Here is a 25247-nt window from a genome sequence, read left to right on the forward strand (position 1 = left end):
TTCATTGTATAATATACTAGATATAATATGAATGCAACTTTCATGGTGTTTTTCTACAGTTTTTAGTAGTACGACATAATATTATTAGCCCATTATTATTTAATGTCATTTTAAAATGGGTCATGACAATAAGCTATTATTTTTGGCGTTTACTGTTTATACTCGTTGATCTATCCCTGACTACCACCGATTCGGTGTAAACGACTTAACTATAGAAAACCAAACATTCGTCGTATCGTACGCGACTTCACATTGCTCCGTGAACCGTGAACCATGATTTCCGGAAAAAAAAGTTCAGCGTTGTGATTGGCTGGATCTTGTGGTTACCTAGCAGATAAATGTTTATAAGTAAATACCATGTTATATTGTAGATAGCAGAAAGTAGAATCCGACACTACTCAAGTAAAATGTTTACAATAATTTTGGTTGCTGGTTATGAAAATAATTATAAAATACAAATTTTTACTTTTAGGTGATTATATCATTATGATACCAAGAAGTCAGTTACCACTTACCATTATGTTTATAACTTCACCACAAAAATGAAAAAATAAATATAAATTTGAAAAATTACGGATAGTTCTTTTTCCGAGAATCAAGGGCCACGGTTCACAGAGCAGTGTGAATCGCCTCAACCTAGTACATCTGCACATAATAGAGTTTTCGGAAACATATAAATAACAATAATATTATTTAATAGTTCAAAGCGTAATTTCTGCGTACCTCACACATCACATTTTTTATCGTCCTCATCGTTTTCTCGTGTGTGTGTATTCAGAACGGGGTTTCGAGTTTCGCCATTTTCCCAAAACATACTTGATAAAAATATCAAGCATTTAAGACCCAGTGGCCCGCACTCTGTAAATAATAATTATATATTAAATATATATACCTACATTATATTTGTACTAGATTACTACTCTTAAGTAGTACCTATGTCCTATATATTATAATTAATAATTATATACACATATATATGAAGATTATTTTTGACGTGTGGTAAGAAGAAACCATATTATTATTATTATTATTATTTCGAATCTATTGCGAAAGTGAACGCTGCGTTTTTCTTATTAGATTCGGTATCCTGTTATTATTATCGTTATTTGTATTTCGTTCCCGTTGTATGAAGACAATATAATGTTCCTGTTGATAAGCTCTCAATTTCCGTTCTTATGGAAGAAAATATGTTTTATAGTCAAAAGCGGTGGAGGCAGTGTACGCGTATATAAATTTATTGTGACGTGACAGGTTTTCGAACGACCGCGGCGGCGGCGGCGGCGGCGACGGTGGTGGCGATGTTGGCGGTGGTGATCGCAATAATAAAACGTTTGCCACGTCCGATCGGGCGCGTTTACGCGAAAAACCTCCGCCGGCGTGTTTCGCCCCGGCGTGGCTTGTTACTATCATACTACCCGCGGAACACGTGAGAAACCCGCTGACTGCCGCGCGGTGCGGTCTCTCCTCATTCGTCAAGCCGGTCGCGACGCGTACCATGTGGCCACGCATCGTCGGAAAAATTCGATATCCGACCAATAACTGATTTCCGCCACGCACTATTCGACGATAAATCATAACACAACACGATAGTAGTAATAGTATACATTTATTTCGTTTTCGTTATCGTCGTTTCGACGGGTTATACTTCGTTTCATATTCTGTCCGTCCTCTCTCACTCTCTTTCTCTCTCTCACACAATCTCTCCTTCTCTCCCCGACGACAACGACACGACGACACCGACAAACGGAATCGATCATTGCGTCGCATTATTCTCGGTCCGGTCCGTGTCCGTCTGCTGTTTCGCCGCCAGTGTCGCACCTACCCCACGCACGGCATGATCGGCCGTTGAACCGGGGAGTCCGAATGCCGGCGCGATTGCCCACAACCGCCTTGTAGCCGACTACTCACGACACAGGTAAGACTACAAAACGGTCCCATACCATCGGCATCTATTAAGTATAGGGTAGTATGTTGTACACGCAAAGCGCGGTTTCCGGTCCGTGTGTACGCGATATCCGGCCCTTGGGTGCATCCCCGAGACGAAACTGACGTAGTTTTTTTGGCCGTGTGGTTTTGGCAGTCCAACTGCAACGGGAACAAGCTCCAATTGGAGGTTCGGGGGCTGATGGGGTTGTGTGCGATTGTTGGCATCACGGAAGACAAAATATAATATACAACTGCTCTCATATACTAGGTAGTATCAAACCTTTGAACGTTACACAGGTATTTAACATTGGAATAGGTATGGCACAGCTTTTTTATCTCTATTACCTGGGTCAGGGGCGCCCCCAGTGGGGAGAAAAGAGGTTATTTCCCTGCTAGAATTTTTAACTGAGTGTACTATAACATTAATGTTACTATAACTATAATTAGATTAAAATTTATAAGTAGTTCATATATCTTTTACGGGAACTAATTTGTCTCGAGGGCGAGCCTTAGGTATTGAATTCTAAGCGAAATCAACATTTAAATATGTTGGATGCTGTTAAATGATTTGGTAATACAGTATGTAGGTATATATCAAAGACATCGACAGTATGAAATGGATTTAAAATTATAACTGCCTAAATGAAATTGTTATCATATTTTAATTACAGTAAAATGTTTGTATAACGGACAGTCACGGGATATTATTATATACGTGCACACTACAATACCTATATTTTTAGCAAGAACATTACATTTTTAGAAAGAAATGTCCGCCAATACAGGTTTCAGTGTACTTATATATTTTCGCATAACTTGTATGATGATAATAATAATAATACAATTATAAAAATCATGAACAATGTTTGTGCTGAAAACAACCACTTTACACAATTTTAGTCTGATGATAGAGTGGGCCCAAGGGAGGTGGCCTCACCAGCTTCCCACTTAATCTGAGTGCCTTTCTTGCACATCCTTTGAAAGCGTCTTAGGTCTTTGCAGAAAAATGTTGATAGGTACATAAGAATATTGTAATCACATCAATAATATTATTATGAATTTATGATAAAATGAAAGTAGAAGACATATAGCTTACGCTTTAACGTGTCCCATAATTTTACGATTTTAACATAATATAATTAATAATAATATTACAATGTGATATATGGAAACCAGTAGATTGGTCGATAAAAAGTTTTTACTGCGTACGAATCTGTGATGTAATTTTACGAACTATATTGCAAATGAGGTTAATTTATGAAGTTGCCGAAAGTTCGTCAATCGTTTTTCCGAATTTCAAACATTATAATGCAACAACATTATTATAAGTTGTTACCTTTATAGCTGATACTTTTAGAACAAAATACGTCCTTACTTAAAATAATTACTGTGCCTACTAAACCATGAAAAATCAGTCAAACTTTATAACAAAATGACCTATTTTAATCCCTATTAATCTTTTACTGGAATTTAAAAACGAATTTTTTGAGAAATATATTTTATACATGTTTTAGAGTAATATTATTAGATTTATGCCTATAGGTTGAATTAAAAATATAAATTTTTATCAACTGATCTAATTACTCAATAAATTTATTGTTACACAAAGACAAAACAATAATTTTATTTTCTAAATCATGTAATTTTAAAATTATAGAGAAAATTAACTATACAACTTTCAGGGGTACATTGAAAATACTTTGCTAATCGTATATTATTTACCTATACTATTTTAAATATCGCCACAAGTTTCACATACCTAGTTACTTCAATCTAACTAAATATATTTTAAAAATGGTTGAATGTGATTGTATTATTATAAGTGAGGTTCATACTTAATTTAATTGTAGATTTAGATGACAAAATGTTTAAACTGTTTTCAAATACTTTGTATAAATCTTTTTTAAATTAACTTTTCAAATAACTAACTATAAATAAATTAAATCCTCAAAGTTAAAATTTGGGTTTAATACAACTATTTTGTCACCTTTAACAGAAAATTATAAATACATTTAAAATTATGATATAATTATTATATCCTCTTAAAGTGTAACAATATTACGGATTTCACAATAATAATGAGGGGTTTGTTATAAATTATAAATTAATTAACCTCGATAGTATAACCATGACACAAGACCCAAAACCGTATTAACTCATATGAATATTAACTCAATTTTTAGATAATCAGTTTAAATAACACTTAATATTAAGGATGAGAATCTATAAAACCCATGAACAAAAGTTAAATTTTCATTTATTTTTAACGAATTTAAAATATTATATCATATGAAACACAATAAAACATAATATATATTAATACTAATATATATATTAATATACCTACCACTAGCTAAGTGGAACGTCGCATACCTGTTTAAAACAGAGTGTTACATACTCACATTTAGTATATTATTATACCTACTACAGTAGTTTAAAAGTCTATAAATTGTTAAAAATCGATTACTGGTTAAATTTATTTAGATCTAAAGTGTAGATCCAAAAACCGTTCTGGATTAATTTAATAGTATGAATTGTTTTTATTTTTTCAACAAAAAATAAGTTACATTTATTATTTTTTTATCATTCAATTTTTTAGTTTTAAATATATGATTTTCTTTTAAAATTATAATATGAAAATGAGTTAAAAGTAATCTGTGATCAGATAACATAATGAAACTAAGTATTCAAATTCCTTATTTTAATTAAAAAGCATAAAAGATAATTTTTCTTTTATGTAGGTACCTATAGGAAATGTAAGATGCTTGATGTTTTTTTCGTTATCAAGAAAAAAGTGTCCTTGTTATTTAGGTATATACAACAAATCGATAACATTGAGTTAGTAAAAAGTCCAATCCCAAGCTATGTCAAAAATATTATTTGAACAATTTAACGACACTTCGAAGTTCCTTATGATAAAAAATCATTTTTCACAGAATTTATTAATATGTAGTACCAACGTCGTAGGTAATACATAGCTTAATGATCATGCCAAGTTGCTACTTGTTATTTTTCCCTGTCTAATTTCTGAAATTCATTGGCCTAACACGTATTTAACAAAATCATATTACACATATGTATGTCTTTTTGCCCATTGAAAATTATGAATAATTGTTTATTAGGTTTATGTATATTAGGTTCTGAACGGAGTGACCAATGTAGTGGTTAAACAACAATGATGTTTGGATTGTTTTTTTGTGTCTGCCCGCTATTAGCAGTAAAAATGATTAGACTTTTTTCCAGGGTGGTTTGTGATAGAAAATTGGTTCTAGTTTAAACTTGGAAAAAGAACGGGGGAGGGGGTATCAGAAATAAAAAATTCCAATACATTTCTGAAATAAAAAATAGAGAACAAAGGGAAATTTCACACAAAACCAATTTTTGATAAAAGTAATTTTTTTAATGCTATTTAAAAATGATAAAATTGTAATTGTAAATGGTTGAGATTAGAAATTGTGTTAATTTAACTTTAACACTTGGTTTAAAAGCTTGATATTTATACAAGATACCACATTAGTAGTTTTTATAGTAATTCAAAAAATTAAAAATTTATAGTCGTGATTATTTATTTATTTATTTATTTATTTATTTATTTACGGGTAATAACCCAATTACAAAAAAGATTGAAATTTAGTACATAATACATATAGGTATGGTATAACATTTGATAAATAACATTTGAAAAAATAAATTACCTAATGAATAGCTAAAATACTTAATATTCTAATAATACAAAAAACACAGAAATATAATAAAAATAACAATTGGAGAAAATACTCAAAAATACGAAAACTCAATACAGTAGTAAAATTAATAACAGAATTAAATTTATTAACTTTTTTTTCTTACAAAACTATTGAAAAAATCGACAGAATTTGGACAGAAATTAAAAAAATCAATTTGTTCATCATTAGTGATAGCCATCATTCTATTTATAGGAGCGGATAACGCATAATTAGTTTTGTGATTATTTATATAAAAAGTAGTTATGATTGATGATCTAGTTCTGACTTGAGGAACAGAAAAATTTAAAAAACTTAATAGCTCCGGACAGTAGAAAAACCCGTTAAGTAGTTTGAACAAAAATAATAGATCAATTACCTTTCTTCTGTTTGCTAAGCTCTGGATGTTAAATGTGTTCAACAAAGGTTGATAAGATGAGTGAGGTACACGTATAATATTATGTTTTATATTTATTTATTTTGTCTCAAAAATTTTCAAACTATTTAGCAGTTAAGCATAAGTAATTATTTTAATTTAACAACTAAGGCTTTCAAAATTCCCCGAATTTTTTTATAGTATATGAAAATATTAATTATTTATTGAAAAAGTGAGGGTCATAGCCAATTAAAAATAATACACTCCTCTTGAACCTTAATTAATTTATATCATTTAATTTTAACAACTGAACCTAAACAACAAACAATTAATAACTTATAATATTTCATAATTATTAAAAAAAAAAAAAAATGACTTAACATTTTAAATCATTTTTAAGAACTGTCTAATGAAAACATGAAATTATTAAGGTTAATTTATTTAATACAGAAAGTGAATCGTTGCCAATTAATTGTTTTATTTTATGAATATATTCTCACCGGTTTGCTTAGTACTTTTTCTGAATAAATCCCCGCAGCCCAGCAATATTTATTAACTTGGACAGGTAGGTATTTCTTCAGGACTATTTTTATCCCTACACCATTCTCAATGTCGAATTTTATTGGACATTAAATTAATTTATTAGGATTTGTCAGGTTATTTTTTATATCTTGATTTCGATTTCGGAGAACGATGAGACTGCTAAGATCACATATTTTTAGTGTTTACACATCATTATACTTTTATGGTGTAATATTGTGAGAAATAGAAGAACACTTTAATAATAATAGGTTATCATTATTTTATCTATAATACTCCAATGACATTTAATGGCTGATCATATATTATATAGTTTATCTTCTAATTGACCAATTATAACTTACCAAATTATGTATAGTTTGATTATTTACTTAGCACAGATATTGTAATGTCATTATCTGACTGGAATTTGCTTGAAAAAATATGGTGAAATCGTAAAATATACAGTCTTTTGAGTTTTCAAATACTGGATGATAAGTATAGCCTTTGAGAGTTTGAGTAAGGTGTTCCTTTAGTTGATGTGAGAATTCGATAGGATTATTTTTTGACGAAATAGCCACGGTACGACAGAATTATTATTATTATTTGTGTGCGACTTATTTTTCAACATGGGTATTAAAGTATAAACACAACGGAAATGTCTGAAAATACGTGTTTCTTTACGGTTGTATACTTATTTTCATCTGATGTATCTGTTGGTATACGGCATTTTCTATTTTCTAGTACTTCTGAGTTCTCGCTCGCTAATAAAGACCGTTGACCGGAAGTGTCCGTATAATGAGATATGTCAAGCATTCGCATTCATTGCACGTTGTACATCTCAAGGACACTTTTGTACAGTCATATAAAATAATTTTCTTTTCATTTATATGCCAGTGGTACACATACGATAATCATGTTGATTTAAGACGATTGTTACAAATATATTTTATTATATTATTAAATGCAATGTTCATATAATGATTTTTGTAAGATTTTCTTAGGACGAAATATATTGAACCGGTGGACAATCAAACAATATAAATGTGTATATCATACATCATCCGTTAAATTAAATACATAATATAAATTGAGTCACCTACAAATGTTTAAAAAGGCTGAGAAATAATGAATGACTTTATTTTCTTCATTAATTGATGGTGTTTTTTTTTAGAGTGATGACATTTTGTAGTCTCATATTTATGTATATTTTCTAAGATTATTCAATTCAAATTTTATTTGAACTATCAAACGAACCTTAAAATAGGCAATCATTTTTTAAATTAAATTAATATTTTTTCCTCATTTTATCATTTTTTACACCAATAAATGTATATAAGTCAAATATTTTGTATAAGCACCTTTGAAATATTGAAGTATAATATATGTAGTATATAATAAACTATAAAATTACCAATATAATTATTCAGGTTTTGGTTTATATTTTTCAAAGGTACTTTATGACACAATGAAACATTTATAATTTAATAAATTTAAAATGTTGATGCTATGACAACCCACAGAAAAAACAAATGTATAATGTATATATTTTTCTCCTGTCTCATACTTCTAATTAAAATAACTTTTTGATTAACATGAATTCTTAAATTCAATTTCTTTTTATCTAGCAACCTAAATATGATTTATATATCCTATTCAATGGGTGTTGACTAAATAATACCTTTAAGTACGATGATTCAATTTTCTGAAAAATAGCTGACTACTTTTGTTTATTGTCCTTTTATTAAAATATATATTTTACATTTGAAGATAAGCCATTTAAATTTGAAGTAATCTTTTTTTTTAAACTGTTTATGCGTTGAATTTCCATTTTTACTTAACAATATTTTGATTCTTTTAAATAATATACAATATCAATTTAATTTATTTAAAAATGTTTGATGATATTTTTGAAAATCTTAAATTAATAATAATTATTGTGTTGTTTCTGTAGGCTTAGAGTCATCAATAGAAACTAAATATTGATCCATTAAAATTCACAAATATTGAAAGTAATATCAGTTTAATATCTGTGGTAATAAATTTCTTTACTAACTATAAATTCTTTTCGCTTATAAATTCCGTACAGAGTTATTCACAAAGCATACTCGCCCAATTCCATACTAAGATAATGTATTTAAATAAATTATGATTTCTGGAATTTTTGAATGAAACCATATTCAAATTAAGAATAATCTTGTGTCGATATAAACTTATTTTTTTCTCAAAATAAAACCACCCATTTTCCTTTTATAAAAAAGTGATTGACATTAAAAAAGAATAAGTTTGTAGGTGCTACACCACATTCATAACATTGCATTCAAAATCTAAGTATTTTAAACAATGTTCATTAAGTGTTGGTACTTAAGAACTACGAAAATCAGAAGTTAATTAAATTCAATATTAAAGGATAAATTAGTGTGGGGGAGGGGTAGTGAGTATCCTTGGTGAATTATCTTGTATATAATTAAGATCAAGCATTTCTGATTAAAGCTCTGATGGACAGTCCACTTTACTCGTCTGGTTGGCATAAATTAATTAGGTCTGATATTCCTCGGGCTCCTTGTTTTCTTAACTCTAGTTTCTCCCATGGTATTTTATAATATCTCATTTGCCGGGCTTAGTTATGATACACATCCATTTGCCAGCGCATGCCTTTAATTTGGGGCTTAACTGATATATCAACTGTCTGCCTCATCCCACTGATGATATTCTCGATTTTCAACACATACTTACTTATTTATTCAATATCACTGTCTCCATTATTCAAGAGCTCTCTATTTTATTTCTGATCTAATATTGAACTGGATTTGCATGAACTCGTATACCATCATGGCATCATTAATGGAATAATTTCACTTAAAGTTATTAAAAAAAAAAAACAGTTTAACCATCGCAAGCATTGAGTTTTATTACTTTATGGTACAGTTATATGCACATTGATCAATTTATTATGTACCTATATAGTTTACAACTTAATATATTTAATAGACAATTTATAAATGACTTTTAGTTAAGATGTGTAACCGCAGGCATGAAGTCATAAAAATGTTATCACCATAAATATAGCTGAATACTGTCGTATTTTTATTTTGTTTGTTTTAGTAAACTATTGGCTCCGGTTAGACAATAGACCAATATGGCAATATTAGCTTTATTTTATTCATTTTTACATTTTTACTTTACATAGGTTAATAATTTTACTGTGTAACTATATTTTAAATACGATAGCTGAAAAAAATATTATTTATGATTTATTTCTAAAAATAGTTTTAAATGTATTTAGTTACCTAGTTATTAAATCAGATTAAACGCGATTCAATGGGAATCCCATTAAAAATTGAAACTTTTTTTTAAATAAAAAATCTTGATTGATATGCCCTGAAATGGCTAGAAAATAAATCGATATGTACTTAAGAATCATTTATTGCTAGCCGAATAACAATAAAATACTCAAAATAAAATTAAGTATAAGCTTCGAGATGTCTTAAGATTTTTTCACTACATGTACATTGTAAACATATATCTGCAGATACATCATAAAATATAAGTTGTAGCACTTATAAGATAATATCATTATATTTGTTAGTAACGATTTCTATTTTCATGATTATCTGCCATTATTTTAGGCAATATGTAAAAATATGCAATCTTCCAGTATTATCTAAAAAATCTATTGGATTTCAGTAAGTAGCAACTAGTAAGTGTATCACACATAACACATTCACAAGTTATGTTTTTCAATTTTTGAAGTTTTTAGTGATGTGATACAACATGTGCATGAATATTAAAAAGCAGGTGTTAATTTTTTTTGTACAACTGCAAGTCAAATTATTGTTAAAATATTCACAGTTTAAGTAATTTATTGTTTTTCGCATTTGAAGAAAATTAGAGAAATTACTACGATAACCTGCTTTTTTCCAATGTTTAGCATAGCGTATGTACAGTAGGTAAATGCGTCGAGTGCGTAAAATGACATGAATTACAGATGTAGGAAGATACCCAAGTATGCGACCCTTCGTTTACTTCTAATTATTTATTTATTGACGAAGAAATTGCTGTGAATAAATCTTAACGCTGTAGCGTACGTGTAGGATTACTCTGGGTGTATTTAAAATTTATTTTATTATTACACCAACAAAATATTTCCCTTTCATAACTGTCAGTAAAGGTTTTCCATTATATATCACAGCAGTAGCGAAATACCATGATATCATAATATCATATTCAACCGGCGCGCGGCTCCCTACAAAACAACGGCGAGCTAATTCTCATTCACAACGGCCAACGTCGACAGCACGGAGACGCTAAAGTAAAGCGTTTGTAAAATCCGTCATAAGTCCTTGGTTCCTATTTCGTACACATTCAGTATAGTACTACACACACACACACACACACACATACACACACATCGTCATATTATTATTGCACACACTGCCTTACTAGTTACTTTCTACATTCATATACAGGGTGATAGTACGTTGCACTTCGTTTGTGTGATGAACCTAACAGCTGGTATAATAGGTACACGTTGTAACTGATATTTTGTCTTAAAAATAGTTTATTCTTCCTTACCAATGTATTATCATATCAATTACATAATATTTATGACCGAAATCACAACTTCAACGTTCATCGAACGTTTGAAATGAGAATGAAATTCTACTATTAAAGTATATAACACGTAAACAAAATGCCGCATAACTGAAAAATAAATCTACAGATCTATAATATCAAATCAATCAATGAAATTTGCTATTACGGATCAATATTATTGTCTGTCGTTGAGATATTTAGTTGAATATAATTCAAAAATAATTCAAATTATTGGTAAGTATATCGTAGGTATATCTTTCCGAACACTCTGTATCTATGCCTATGGAAATAAACAATGATGTTTGATGTCCCGATTAATATTTGACTGTATATAAGTGTTAGTATTAAACTACCTAATGAAAGTGCAATAGTAATTGAACACGTTAGTTAGCGGTTTTCGAGTTCCATCGATTTTTGTGTGTATATGAGTGCGTAACCGTATTGAATTAGACTAACATAATGCATAAGACGACGATTGACAGTGCGAAATGGGTATGTTTTTCAGTAGTATTAGCTTCGTTATTTAAGTATTATTATATTTCAAGAGAATAATTATTTAATTTTATCCGTTACTATTATACACAGGGCTTCGAATAATAGTATAATATTATCATCTAGTTTGATTGCTTAGTGTTAACATATTTATAACTAATAATATTGTGGGTAGGTAATTAACTATAATTATTATTATGTGTAGTATGTACATTGTGTACATCGTTATAATTTTTTTTTAAATATGAAAAATCGTGAAATCTCAACGAAAATGAATAGCGAATTTAGATCTTAAAAAAAAATTATATGTCATTTTATACTCAATATTATTTAAATGTTGATGTAAAAATAGTAGCAATAAATTAAAATCAAATATTCTTGCACCATTGCACATTGCATAATTTAAAAGGTATTTTGGTTTAATTATTTTGTTGTGAACTTGTTTTATGACGTATAATAGTGATGAGTTTGGGTCTTTTAGGTAAACATTTTGTAGCTCTGACATTATAAACAAGACAGTTTATTGTTCATCGAAAATACTTCGACCATGCTACATAAATTACTGCACTCGAATCTATAGGCTTTGTCACATAATATTAATTACTGTGGAGATTTTAGAATAATATAATAATTAACAACATGATCATCAATATGTACATTTTGAAGCTTTTTATGTTATTATTAACATAATCATATGTGAAGACAATGAAAGGAAATAATAATGAAAGTTAATTTCGGGTTGTAATATCTGTCCAACGCATATTCAGTAATTCGTAAACACTTCCTTGGAAAATAAATGATTTTGAACATTATTTTATCTACTATAATCGTTGTTTGAATAAATAACTGAAATATAATAGAAAAATCGAAAAATACACCAATTAGGTACCTACTAATTAATATTAAAAAATCAGCAAAGAAAAGTATTTTAAAAACTTGAATTAGGCATTTTCAACAGCTTATAATAAATATTAAAATGTTATTGAATAATACCTCATTTTTATTTATAAAAATGAATCTAACATATTATTGTCTGGTCAAATTTTCAGTTTATATTAACATAATATTTGAAATTTTAAATTGTAGACTTAATTTTAACTAATAGTCAATACAATAATTCAATATTTATTTTAATACAATAGTACTAAAATTATAATAACACATTTAGTAAATAAATAAATTTGTATTATATTAAAGTTAATAATATGATTATAAAAATATTTACACTGTTCAAGTACAATGACTTATGGGGCATGTTGGGTATACGTTCATCGTTTTATTATAACATAAACCAAGACCATTGTTTGTTATAGAACGAATCAAACTCTTGACCTTATACTGAAATCGATACTCAATGGACAGGAACACATTATCCCGAAAAAATCGATATAATGTGTTCTATGATTGAATAATCATATCATATGCTAGGCCTTTATAGCTTACAATTTAATATTAGAAACCTGTATATGAGTAGATATTGAATTTTATTTCCATGAAAGTGAACACATGACTATTGATGCTTAAAATGTATTTTACTTGCCTATAATAACATAAAATATAATAAATATTTATATTTTATATAAATATATATTATACATATTATACTATTAAGTGTATAATATATATACCCAATATATTGATGTGATTCTCATTAATTATTATGATAAAAATGTTGAATGTGATATTGAAGTATTATCGAAATGTGTAGTAAGAGTTTTCTATATTAAATTGTACATCACGTTTTGCATATTTTAATAAAGTCGTATCATATACCTACCTACTTCTCACGATTGGCTAACCAAGTGTAATTCAAAATACAATTTTTTTTCATAAATCAATTTTAGTGTTTGAATATAGTTGGTTAGTTGTATAGGTATTTTATTTGTGAAGACCTAATTATACTTAATAATTCAAAAGTTGATGGTGACCCTTAATTATTGTCTACGTGGTAGAAAATTGAACGTCGAGGGGAAAAGATATTATAGTAATTTGTTGAGATTGCGTGACTAGTCGTGGCTTCTAGTATTAGTCATTAGAATATAATAATTTTCATTTATACACGCGTATTATGTATATACATTATAATAATATATGTCAATACGCAATACACACACAAACGTATTTTGAGAAAGCCTATTTTACCTATTTTTAATATCAGAGCTTTTATTTCATATTCCGTGACGTTATATTTCAATTTTATAATAGGCATATCGATTTTTACTTTTTGGTGGTATCCACTATTTACCTTTAATGGAAATGTATCAATATTTTTTACAAATAAATAACACATTTTTAAGGCATTTCTTTCGAAATCTACATCAGAAACTGTTACTAAATTAGTTATCCGGAAAAAATATGTGGTTATCAATATTAAGTTCAAAACTTGTGATGTTATATTTTATCTAAAGATGTTACTTTTTTTATTTTAATGTGATTCAATTAGATTACATTAAAATATTGTCCTTACCGTAATATGTTTGATTTATTTAAAAAAAAAAAACAAAATTTGTGTATGGTTGTTATAATATGTAAATTACATAGAATATTTGAATTTAAAATTAATTTCGTATCATATCCTTACTCACAAATGGTATAACTTTATATTTGGAAGAATCATAAGTATACTTATTGGTTTACTAAAACAAATTAAATCATACAGATTTACAAAATTCAAACACATGCATTTATTTAATTGAGTGTTGCAGAGTAATAGCTTACACAGACTTAGTTTCTCATACATAAGATTGTTTTCGATTTCGTAAAGTATAATGCGTTTTTTTGAATCAATATTAGCAAGGGATTCCGCTGAAATTCGAGTAAGCATCAATTCATGTTCTCTAGAGGTTTGCCGAATCTACCTTGGGGGGCCCCAACTGAACCAATATCTACCGCTTTATGTTATCCTGAGGCATCATACTTTCGTCGAGAGAGAAATAAAGACGGAACGCATTTTTTCTTTAAAAAAAATATTTTTTTACGTAGCTTTCAAACTAAATTATTCCTGTTTCTGAGTACATTTTATTCATTTAACAATATTATTGTAAGTGTTTAAAAGCCAGCCGAGTAGATTTGCTTTAAGCCATGGTTTAATGAAACGTGAAAAACAATATTACAAGACGTGTTGTTCGCATAGAAAGTAATGAATGTAAAGAATAAAAATTAGGTACATTGAAAAATTATGATTTGCTTCAATAAACCTTTAGTTTTTCAACTATGGCGACGGAGTCATTAACGAGATAATTTACACTGGTCATAATAAACGTAGTTTCCTACAACATTCCGCAACTATTTGGACGTGAGCAGCGCCAGTGAAATGTAATCAGTTATGTGAATATTGGAGAGGAACCCCTTTAGCTAGAGAGGGGTATTCAATCATTAGTTCTGTTGTTCGACCGGATATTATATATTATGCTCAGCGTAAAATGTACGCCATCTGAACAGCGATGATAGAACAACAGTTGCGAAATATTATCACATCCTTTAGCCATGTAGGTATAATATAATATGTCCTTTAGCATATCGGATTAGGTCACTGTGCAGTGCATAACATCCTTTCAGGGCACCTATACAAATAGGCCTTATTAATATCTGCACTCGGGAAGTTAATTTTGAAAAACAAATCAAACAAATCCTATTTTCCAATTTCATTTGTTTTAAATGTACATACGAAATAATTAATGGATTTATGACTAATTGATGAAATAGATTTTTACTCTGTTACGCCGGGAAAATGGCAGGCTCGAGAGTTGGGTCTATAAAACTTTGATATATCCATGCCACATAGAATACAACGTCAAACCAACGACAGTGTTTTATTACGATTTCAGTAGAAGTGGTGATTTTTTTTTTAAATAAATTTCAACTATAGCACCGGAAAAGGTCACAAGATGGGTGTGTCAGACTTTAAAAGTTTTTTGATTTCCAATTATTCGCAACTCCAAAACATTATTTGGTCCTTTTTTCGACGTGATGTAAATCATATTCATATAATTTAGGTAATATATTAAAAATATCCGATTCATAAAAGGTGTTGCTAATATTGTAACAAAATAAGCGAACAATATTTGGTAAAGTGGTAAAGCGAGGTAAAAAAAAAATCTGTTAAACGGGATTATCAATCAAATAATCTATATAATGTATGTTAATAATTATGTACATTTCAAAATAACTAATGAAAGAATGAAGAGTATTATATGAAATTTCATCCAACCAAAAAGTACATATGATAAGCAATACAAACTTAAATAGTTTGTGTAACTACATTAGTCTTACTACATACCTAATTTAAAGAGAAAACATTAATTTGTTTTATGATTTGTATAATGAATATTGAATGTTATAGTTTTTATTACATACTTCGATAATACAAAAAATGTAAAAGTTCAACCAGAGGTGACAATTAATAGTTTGGTGTGTATAAAGGGCAGTAATTATTTAAAAAGTTAAAAGTTAAGTTATAAGTAAAGATTCTTTTTATGATGACTTTTAACTTGACGTTATATTCAACTATTTAAGTTAGAAAATAACGTAGTAACTAAGTTATTTAATTTCATAAATAATTGTAACGTTACTTAGTTACCTATTTTTTTTTTAAATTAAAGTTATTTACTTATTTGTTGTATATAGTTATGAATAGTGTATTTTTTGAAATTGATTTTTTCAACTGAAATAACATATTTTTTTTATCATTTTAAGTCATAACAAAATATGATGGCCAAGTGGTCTATGGATACCTACATGAGTCTTGTGCGGTACGTCTACAAAGTATAAATATTAGATCCTACATTTCCAAGTAATGATACTAGTGTTTTGATACACACATATAAATATACCCTCGTCACCATAGTGTACTGTATAGGTATTGCGTACGGATCATGCGCGGTCCCCTGTTCATACGCCTCTTGTTCATAATTAATATTATAGTATAGCAAGTATAGGTACCTATTTGCTTTGTAAATAATTAGTTATTATGTAGCTTAAAATTATGAGAACCACCTAGACGGAGTGATACTCTGCCGACGAGTGTACAAACTATACACTGCAATGATATAATATTATACATATGAAAATATTACCTTAGCTTTTAACTTACCTGACCTAAGTTATTATTTTCTTGAAACAGATAATGGAAATAAATTTAAATTTTTAAATTAACTTTAATTCAGCTGTATATTTTTTTTTAAGATAACTTACCTTAAACTAGATTAAAAAATTGTTAACTTGCCCAGCTTTGGGGCTAAATTTAATTAGTGAAAATGAGTAACTTACTCATTGTACTTATATACATGTTGTATTGTGTGTAGGTTGACATAACATATGTATTTTTATTTATTTGTAGGTCCTTAAATGCTAATTATTCATTTTATAACTAGGTAATACATTTAAAATAGTTAATTTATGAATAATTTATATCATATATTTAAAATATATAAATATACATAATATATATAGTATACTTAATATTATGAATGATTTTATTTTGATTTGAAGCACATTTTGATGGTTAAAAATATAATTGGGTCATTATACTAAAAAAATAACTGTAACTTCTAACAGACATAAAATTAGACCAGAAAAATGTTTTAATTATCAAAATAAATCTGTTTATTATCAAGAGTTCAAATGACATTATTATATTTCTGCCGGGAAAAATTAATAATATCGGTACGTTGGTAAGTACATATTTTACTAAATTTAGATATTTCTCTTTTACTGGGGCCTAAATGTACCTCAAAACAACTGTATTTTAAATGTATTGAATATTTGAAAATAGCTGCAGTACACGTTGATTTTTCAACTCATTTAAATATATAATACTGAAGATAATAATAGTTATTTGATAAGTTGTCTTATAAGCAATCAAGTAGCACAAATCAGATGAAAAAAATTTCAAAGCATCCACTATAAATTCTAGCCATAACTGGTTATTGTATCAAGTTTAACGTGCAGACACCAGATACACATATATATATGCTATAAATATAGACATTTTACTATCTAGTTTACAAAAAAAATGGCATTCGCGTGCTTACTTCATAGAATTCAAACCTTGAAAAGTTGAAAACACTTTAATTTTGTTATTGGATAGCAATTTAAGTTGGTAAAAATGTTTTTCTATTTTATTGGTATTTTCTTGTAAATAACTAATGAGTCCTCCTGAAATAGTTGTATCATATTTATATATACATTCTACACGTCAAAATATCTATCGATATTAAACGAAAATCTTGAATTTAAAGTAGCGAGGAAATAATGAATTGTAAAAAATTGAATTGCAAGAGGTAATTTTTTTGAAATTTGTTTAGGTGAAGTGAAAAACTAAAAATATTTTTTCCAGGATTAACGTTATTTAAATTAATTCAAATTTCCTTAAACTTCCAGAACTAAAAAGTACTTGTTTTTCTGTCTTTCGTTGATGAGGTTCTTTATCGAGTTATTCGGTCTAATAGATAGTGTACAACCGTGTCCGCCACGGAAGTTAATAAGATAAAACTGAACTTGAATATTTTTATTACATTTTAAAGGTAATTTGTTTTTGAGCAATATATAACATGAATAATGTTAATACAAATTTACAAAATGAATTTATAAAAACTTCAAAACACGTTTAAGTTAGTCTTAAATAATTATTATATTTGTTACGATTATGATGAAATGTATGTGCTATTTTATTTTTGACGTACGACTTCGTAATACCCTACCTGCATGAGCCGGTATGCTTACAACGGCATTCCGTGATATGATTGAAAAAATTCAGATTTGGTTCAAACAAGTCACCTACGTACCACATTATCACATTGTCATTAAATTATTATTATTACTATACACTAAGCCACTCCACTTGTCTACTGAAAGGATCTTACTGAAAACAATTTACATCATATCTTGTTTTTGATATCATGCTGTATACTATAATTTAGATTTTGAGTAAATTGATGAATGTGATTTTTTTTCTTTTGTAAGCGTTTAGAGTGTAATCAAATTATAAAAGGACAATACTTAGACTTTCAACTTTTTGGGAAGTTTCTGATAAAAATTTAGATTTAGTCAGTACCTTGAGTGGTGGTCAAACGCATAAACTCACAGTACCTACGTTTCGAAATAATCGGCAAAAATATTATGGAAAAATGAGATTATTTATGTAAACCGGTATTCAACAAAAATGGTTTTGTTTTTTTTTTGGTTTAACTCAGACGAATAACATTAGATAATTGACATTTTCACCTATCAAATAATCCAATTTTAAAATAATTATACTCTGTATTAGCTCCATATTATAGACATATGACATATTTCAACATTTTTTTCTAAAAAATAATGTTTATAAAAAGTCCTTTGCTCTGTCAAAACCTTGAAAATGTAATACATAGGTTGTTATTATAGCCAAACATTTTATTAGATAACATTAAAGTTAGGATTTTTGCAAAGTCCATCAAAATTGCGAAGACTAGAAAGTTATTTAATAGTTAAAAATTCAGGATATTTTTATTATTCTTATGTGTGATTTGAAAATGTTGTGTAATATTCCAAATTCATTTTTATTACTGGAATTAAGAAAAATAATTGAGGGTCTAAGTAAAGCTACTAGTATTTTTTTTATAATGATGTGAGGTTCAAAATTTGATGACATTGGATATTCACTAGTTAAACAATAATTTCTCATCAGACGAATTTCTTATTTTGTTGTTATTTTAAAACGAATTACCATAGATGCTTATATTAGCATTGTTTATAAACATTATATTTTTAAAATATTTCGTCTCTTTTTGAACTATTTATAGACATGTTTCCTAGAATTTCTACAAATACTGTTAAAAAATATTTCACTTCATCAAAAACTTGTCAATTCAATATAAGGTTCTTCATTAATACATACATAGCAGTGACTCGCTCAACGACAAGATACACTTGACATTTGCAGTACAGCATAGTGGTTAATTACTGTTCCCCTTTTTATTTTTGGGAACACACTCACAGCAACCTCAATTTACAACTAATTGAACTTTTATCCTTAGTAAATATAATGCCTTTTCCCAAAAACACAATAAATAATATTTAAGTCCACCTGGTGATAAAATTCAGAAAATGTTGAAGAAATAACTTGCTGACAAATATAATTTGATTTAATGACCCAAAATGATATATAATAAGGACGCACACTGTATTACTATTCTTATTTAATGATTATTATTTTTTGGAGAGAACTAAAATTCCCGCCTAAATTAAGAATATTATTGAATTAAATAGTCTTTTGATTGAATAACAGCAATTAGGTAACTGTTATAAAAAAAAAATCTTGAATTTTCTGTAGTTAGATAATATAATATAAGAATAACGTTTATTGCAGAAACGTTAATTTTGTTTTTTTTTTTAATTTCGAAATATGAGCATGTGCTCAACACAAAAAGAAATATTCCATTTTTTATCATGGGATAACTTTTATTGTGATTAAAATCTTAAAATTTAAAAATTCACGAATATGATAAAAGTGACCCTTACTAACAGACATAATAAGTCGTATTATATTTTGTGTTTTACTTTGAAAGTATTGATCAATCATCACTTTCAAAATAATTCTGAGTGAGAATGGCTTACTTGAACAATTATAATAGTTTTATACCATTTATATATTTATAAATATATTTGGAAATACTTACTTTGAGTTTTGTATATATTTGAATACCTAACTGACTATTATAATTGGAATGATAAAAATGCAAAACCACAAATTTATTTGAGATAATTTAAAATAATATTGACATTACATTTATAAATTGTATACATTAATATTTAATTTATAAAATGAGTAGTAATTAAAGCTTGGAAATAATTGTACGTTGCTTAGAATTATTTTTAAAATACTGCAAATCAACTTCATTATAAATATTTTAGTTTATATTAATGCCTAATCGAATTCTAGTTAAAAAATAATGCCCATTAATTATTAACCTTATTTAATTATTTGATATTATTGAATTCTTTTGTGTAAGTGTAAATTTGATGAATATAATTCAATTTATAGTTGATGTTAAGTAATTTTAATAAATGGTAATAATATAATATAAAAGGAAATGGCTTTGGGTAAAAAATAGTAAGAAACTAATTAATATTTTTTTTCTAAACTTTTAATGAAAAGAAAAAAAATATTGACTTAACAATAACAGGTTCTTTTTGATCCTTCAATTATTACAATGTAGAAACTAATTATCTTACAGAAAAAGGCTAACTGGACAAGATTAATAATTATATTATTACTTTTTAGTTTTTAAAGCACTTTTAATTCAATAACTTTTCTCTGCGAATATATTTTTGAACGTTTCTAATTTTAATTAAATGGACATGTCTTTAATTTAAAACTCGATGATTTATGTTTTGTTATGATTTTTATCAAAACAATTCTGTGTCGAATTTGTTCGAAAAGACTATTGTTCTAGTATGTAAATTTTGAACTAGTATTATTTATGCCTAATGGTGAATAAAAAAATAGATTTAATTTTTAGATTTTTGAGGAAGGGTTTCAACTAGTATCCAGTCCAACAATTTTATATATTTTATAAATATTATTAATAAATTATGATTATAATTACAAAAACAATAAAATATGTATCTCAAATAAAAAATTACATTCTTTATGATTGAAAAATTGAAATTAAAAAAAATATGTTTCTTCGAAGAATTTTTTATTAAACACATATTGTTTTCTAGTTTAAAAGTTTATAGGTAGCTCCTGAAATAAGCTATAATTATCAGGACATAGTATTTAAAGCAGCAGGTATGTTAGGTTTATGATTTGATCTTAATTCTAAAATGACCGATTTCTTGAAAAACAGTTCAGATTAGTTTTCGCTAATGTTATTAACCATTAATCATGTTTGATTAAATTTCTTTATTTCTTATCATAGCTTAGGAAAGCTACTTAGATAATCGAAAAATAACTTTCTAAAAGTAACGGCTAGACTCGATTTCCGATCGATGGATAGGACTACTTGAAAGTTTTAGAATACTTTTTTAAACCAAAAGTGTGCTCGGAAAAAAGTAAACACAAAAACATCATTGCAAAACAAATTCATTCCTATCTTCACGCAGTATCTAATAAATGTTTAAATTGTGTTAAAAAGTTTTTTTTTAATATAAAGTTTTTTTAAACTTCAGCTCTATTGTGGCTATAATCATTTTTATACTAAATATAATTACTAAATTGACTATTTCTTTTTTTTCTGTGTAATATGTAGTGAATTCACCGACAATTCTAGAAGAAATTATAGCAGTTATATATTGAACATACATCTATATACCTTTATTAATTGTGTAGTGTAGTTTAAAACAGTATATTTTTGCGATTATTTTATGAATAGAGATATTTTTTTAATGTGTTTGTGTCGGTTTAGTCACATAAACACTTTCACTTAACTCACGTGCACACTGTGATGAACTAGACCGAAAGTGGTCTTTTTCCGAGCACACCCCTTTGACGTCCGATCGTCGATAAGCTCGTATAAATAATTCCCAAATGACCTGAAAAAGGAAATCAATATAACTATTCATCTATACGTCGTATGCTATGCTTCAAATGTGCGGCCTATGGTTTAGGTATGTTTATTAAAATGCACGTTATGTTGTGGCATTATTTTTTAACCCCAAACACGATACGCACCTACGCGTTGTCTAACACTTATGAGAAAATGTTTGAAGGTGTTATAATAAGCAGACCACATTGTGACGTGGAATGACTAATGGGAAATTAAATTTTGTATCATATACCTATTCAATTTCCATCCGTACATAATTGCCATGGCTAAATCATTTGGAGTATACTAGCTATATTATGTTTGTATCTATCTGCCTATCCATCTATCTATATTATAGTATGTATATATATACCATTATATTTAAATTATTCATACATTCAGGCTGCTTGTCGATAAATTTTAATAACTCCTGTCGTGTACAAGCGCTTTGAACAGAGCTTTCCCAAAAGCTGAATTATAATAATTGCTCGCCTCTGTTTATTCTCACGTGCGTTACATGTTACACTACTGGGTATGTTCGGTTTTATTGATTTCGAAAACTAAAATTCGATAGAAAATAAATAGATAGATACATGGATCAAATGCATAGATATTATAATAATATTAAGTTCCATAATAACTTAAGCCATTCGTGTATCATATTTAAAATATTGTGTTTAAAACTTAAATTGTAAAGTATATTTAGAATCTCAGATAACCTGAGGAGTTGGGGAGTGTAAAAAAATAAAAATAAATAATAAATAATATGTTCTGTAATTCATTTACAATTATATTTAATGTGTAGAAATCATAAATACAAATGCGTTACAATAATAAATTTTACCTTATCAGTTTCTATTCACATGCCTTAATCGAAATCAAAAATGCGCATATTACAATACATTTAAGATACGTCATACATATTTTTGATGCCGAAATCATAAGACCCACTCAAGGCCAATGCACATACAATTAGGTATGTCTTATGAATAAGGTAACACGATCGATAATTTAGTTTTATTTAGATTTATTAACATACAACGATATTGTAAACAAGAACCTACCTTCTTCCTTATAAGTTATGTATAGGCACTGTAGATTTGTATTTTAAATACATAATTAAAATGTTATAGGTTATTATAAAATATAAATGATACTTACCCAAATAAATACAGTTATCGGGAATTTATAACTTGTAAACACAATTTTATTCTATTATTTTAAAATCTAACTGTAGGTATATATTTTTATATTTTTTAAGTTTATCTTAATACGAAACAAATAATGAAAAAAAATGGTAAGTATCTCAGCTGAATGTTTGGTGTCAAGTGTACCTTGTAATTGTATGACCTACTGGATGTGTAAAATTTGCATTCAATCAAAAATCATCTCATACCAAAAACGATTCTTAGCGAAGACGATCAGCTTATATTACTGAGGATATATTAATAATACAGCTATAAGTAGTATATTTTTTTCTATTAGTAAATACTTCAGTATGTTGAACTCAATTTACCAAATACAAATCTCATAATATATTTTGCATTCAAATATAAATAAATGTTATTTGATATTACTTGCTGTTATTAATTTAAAATACAATACCATCATTCCAAAGTACCGTAGAATAGGTTCGTAATATAAATAACTTAAAACTAATCTAAATATTTTGAAAATTTGGCCAAGCATAGTAAATAGTAATAATACCTATATGCAATAGTAACATTTTTTAAGTCATAATGAATACAATTTTTTGAATTAAAATGATGAAATATCCAATTTCAACATAATTTTAACTTAAAATGTCTATAAAATATGTGCAAATGTATTTTTTGTTCAGCAGTTTTTAGGTTGCTGTAAGAACAACAACTTATAAGGAACTATAAATTAAGTTTTCAAGCCTAGTATTAGGTTATAAATTCGAATATAATTAATTAATTAATTGATTATAATATTTCAATTATAATATTATGATTTAGTGAGATTAGTATTTTTGATATTTTTAAAATCATTCTCATGTATGCTTAATGGGTTTTTTTTATATTACATTTTCAAGCTTATTGTGGCCTAGCATAGTTATTAGTATTTACTGTTAAAAAAAAAAACTAAGTATGTAGACAATTTCAAATGTCAAAAAATCGCTTAAAATTTTTGCAAAAAAATCTATGCTTATCGAACAATAGTAACCTCAGGGGGTATGATTCAGCAGAAATGGATGTGGTGAGCTCTCCGGAGCATCACTATTTTATTATTTCAACATCTGCCAAACTTGGATTTTACAAAGATTAACTCGGTGAAGAAATTTTTTGGTTACGGCTGTTCTTCGAAAACAAAATCTGTCGATGAAAGTCGACGAGAACCGATTTAATCGAGGGATGTGGTCTGACTGAACCGGTAAAAATCTTAAATTACTCTTACATGAAACAGAATATAGAAAATGATAAGTGTTGTAGTTGAATCTTTTAATGTTTTTTTTATATAACAAAACGAAATAACAAAACTGTTTTCAAATAAATCATTTTGATTGTTTGAATATGTCGTAAAACTTCGAACGTTCATAAAAAATAAAAATGTACGTTTACCTTTTTTAAATTCCAATAAAAAAATGTACGAATCTTGTATTTTATTTTCAGGCTTTTTTCCTCACAAACACAACATCCAGAAATCGATAAAAAAAGATTCGTAGTTTCAAATGTCTATAATGGCACAAAATGAGGTTAACTATTTTGAAAATGATCTCATGTTCAGAAAATGCTAATATAAATATTCATTGAAAATTCCAAGTATCTACTTAATCTCTTGTGCGTTTATAGGCATTTAAAAATAAAATTAACACCGATTTCATAATTTTGTTCAATTCACGTCATATTTTCACTTATTGGACGCATTTAGAATAAAGGGCTTACAGAAATCTACCTACATTATGCATGACAACCATTATATAATCAAATGTATTGTTACTAATGCACGTTGGTCCGTATTACTATTTATGCATTTACACAGACAGTGCGTGACGATGAAACATTTTGGATGATTTATGAACTAGATATGAGTATAAATTATTTTTTTATTTTGTTTTGTTTTTTTTTATTAATAATACATCGTATT

The 25247-nt window shown here is 27.6% G+C and overlaps 1 protein-coding gene and 1 long non-coding RNA gene across 4 annotated transcripts in view; one reads left to right on the forward strand and one right to left on the reverse strand.

The window, feature by feature from the left end:
• LOC111040398 lies at window positions 1-24849 on the reverse strand. Its single transcript, XR_002605194.1, has 5 exons — window positions 24722-24849; window positions 22047-22146; window positions 724-858; window positions 516-645; window positions 1-327 (listed from the first exon to the last, which is right to left on the reverse strand). It is a non-coding gene; the product is annotated as an uncharacterized LOC111040398 (long non-coding RNA).
• The window catches only part of LOC111040396 (potassium channel subfamily T member 2), a 175206-nt gene continuing 151394 nt past the window's right edge, over window positions 1436-25247 (forward strand). For 2 of the 3 annotated variants that reach the window (XM_022324305.1, XM_022324306.1), the window contains exon 1: window positions 1438-1915. The gene's annotated coding sequence lies outside the window, so the exon portion shown is untranslated. Of the gene's footprint in view, window positions 1916-25247 lie in introns of all 3 variants that reach the window. The other variant, XM_022324303.1, reaches the window with a different exon arrangement.

The sequence above is a fragment of the Myzus persicae genome, unplaced genomic scaffold (genome assembly GCF_001856785.1).
Source record: "Myzus persicae strain clone G006 unplaced genomic scaffold, MPER_G0061.0, whole genome shotgun sequence".
NCBI lineage: Eukaryota > Metazoa > Arthropoda > Insecta > Hemiptera > Aphididae > Myzus > Myzus persicae.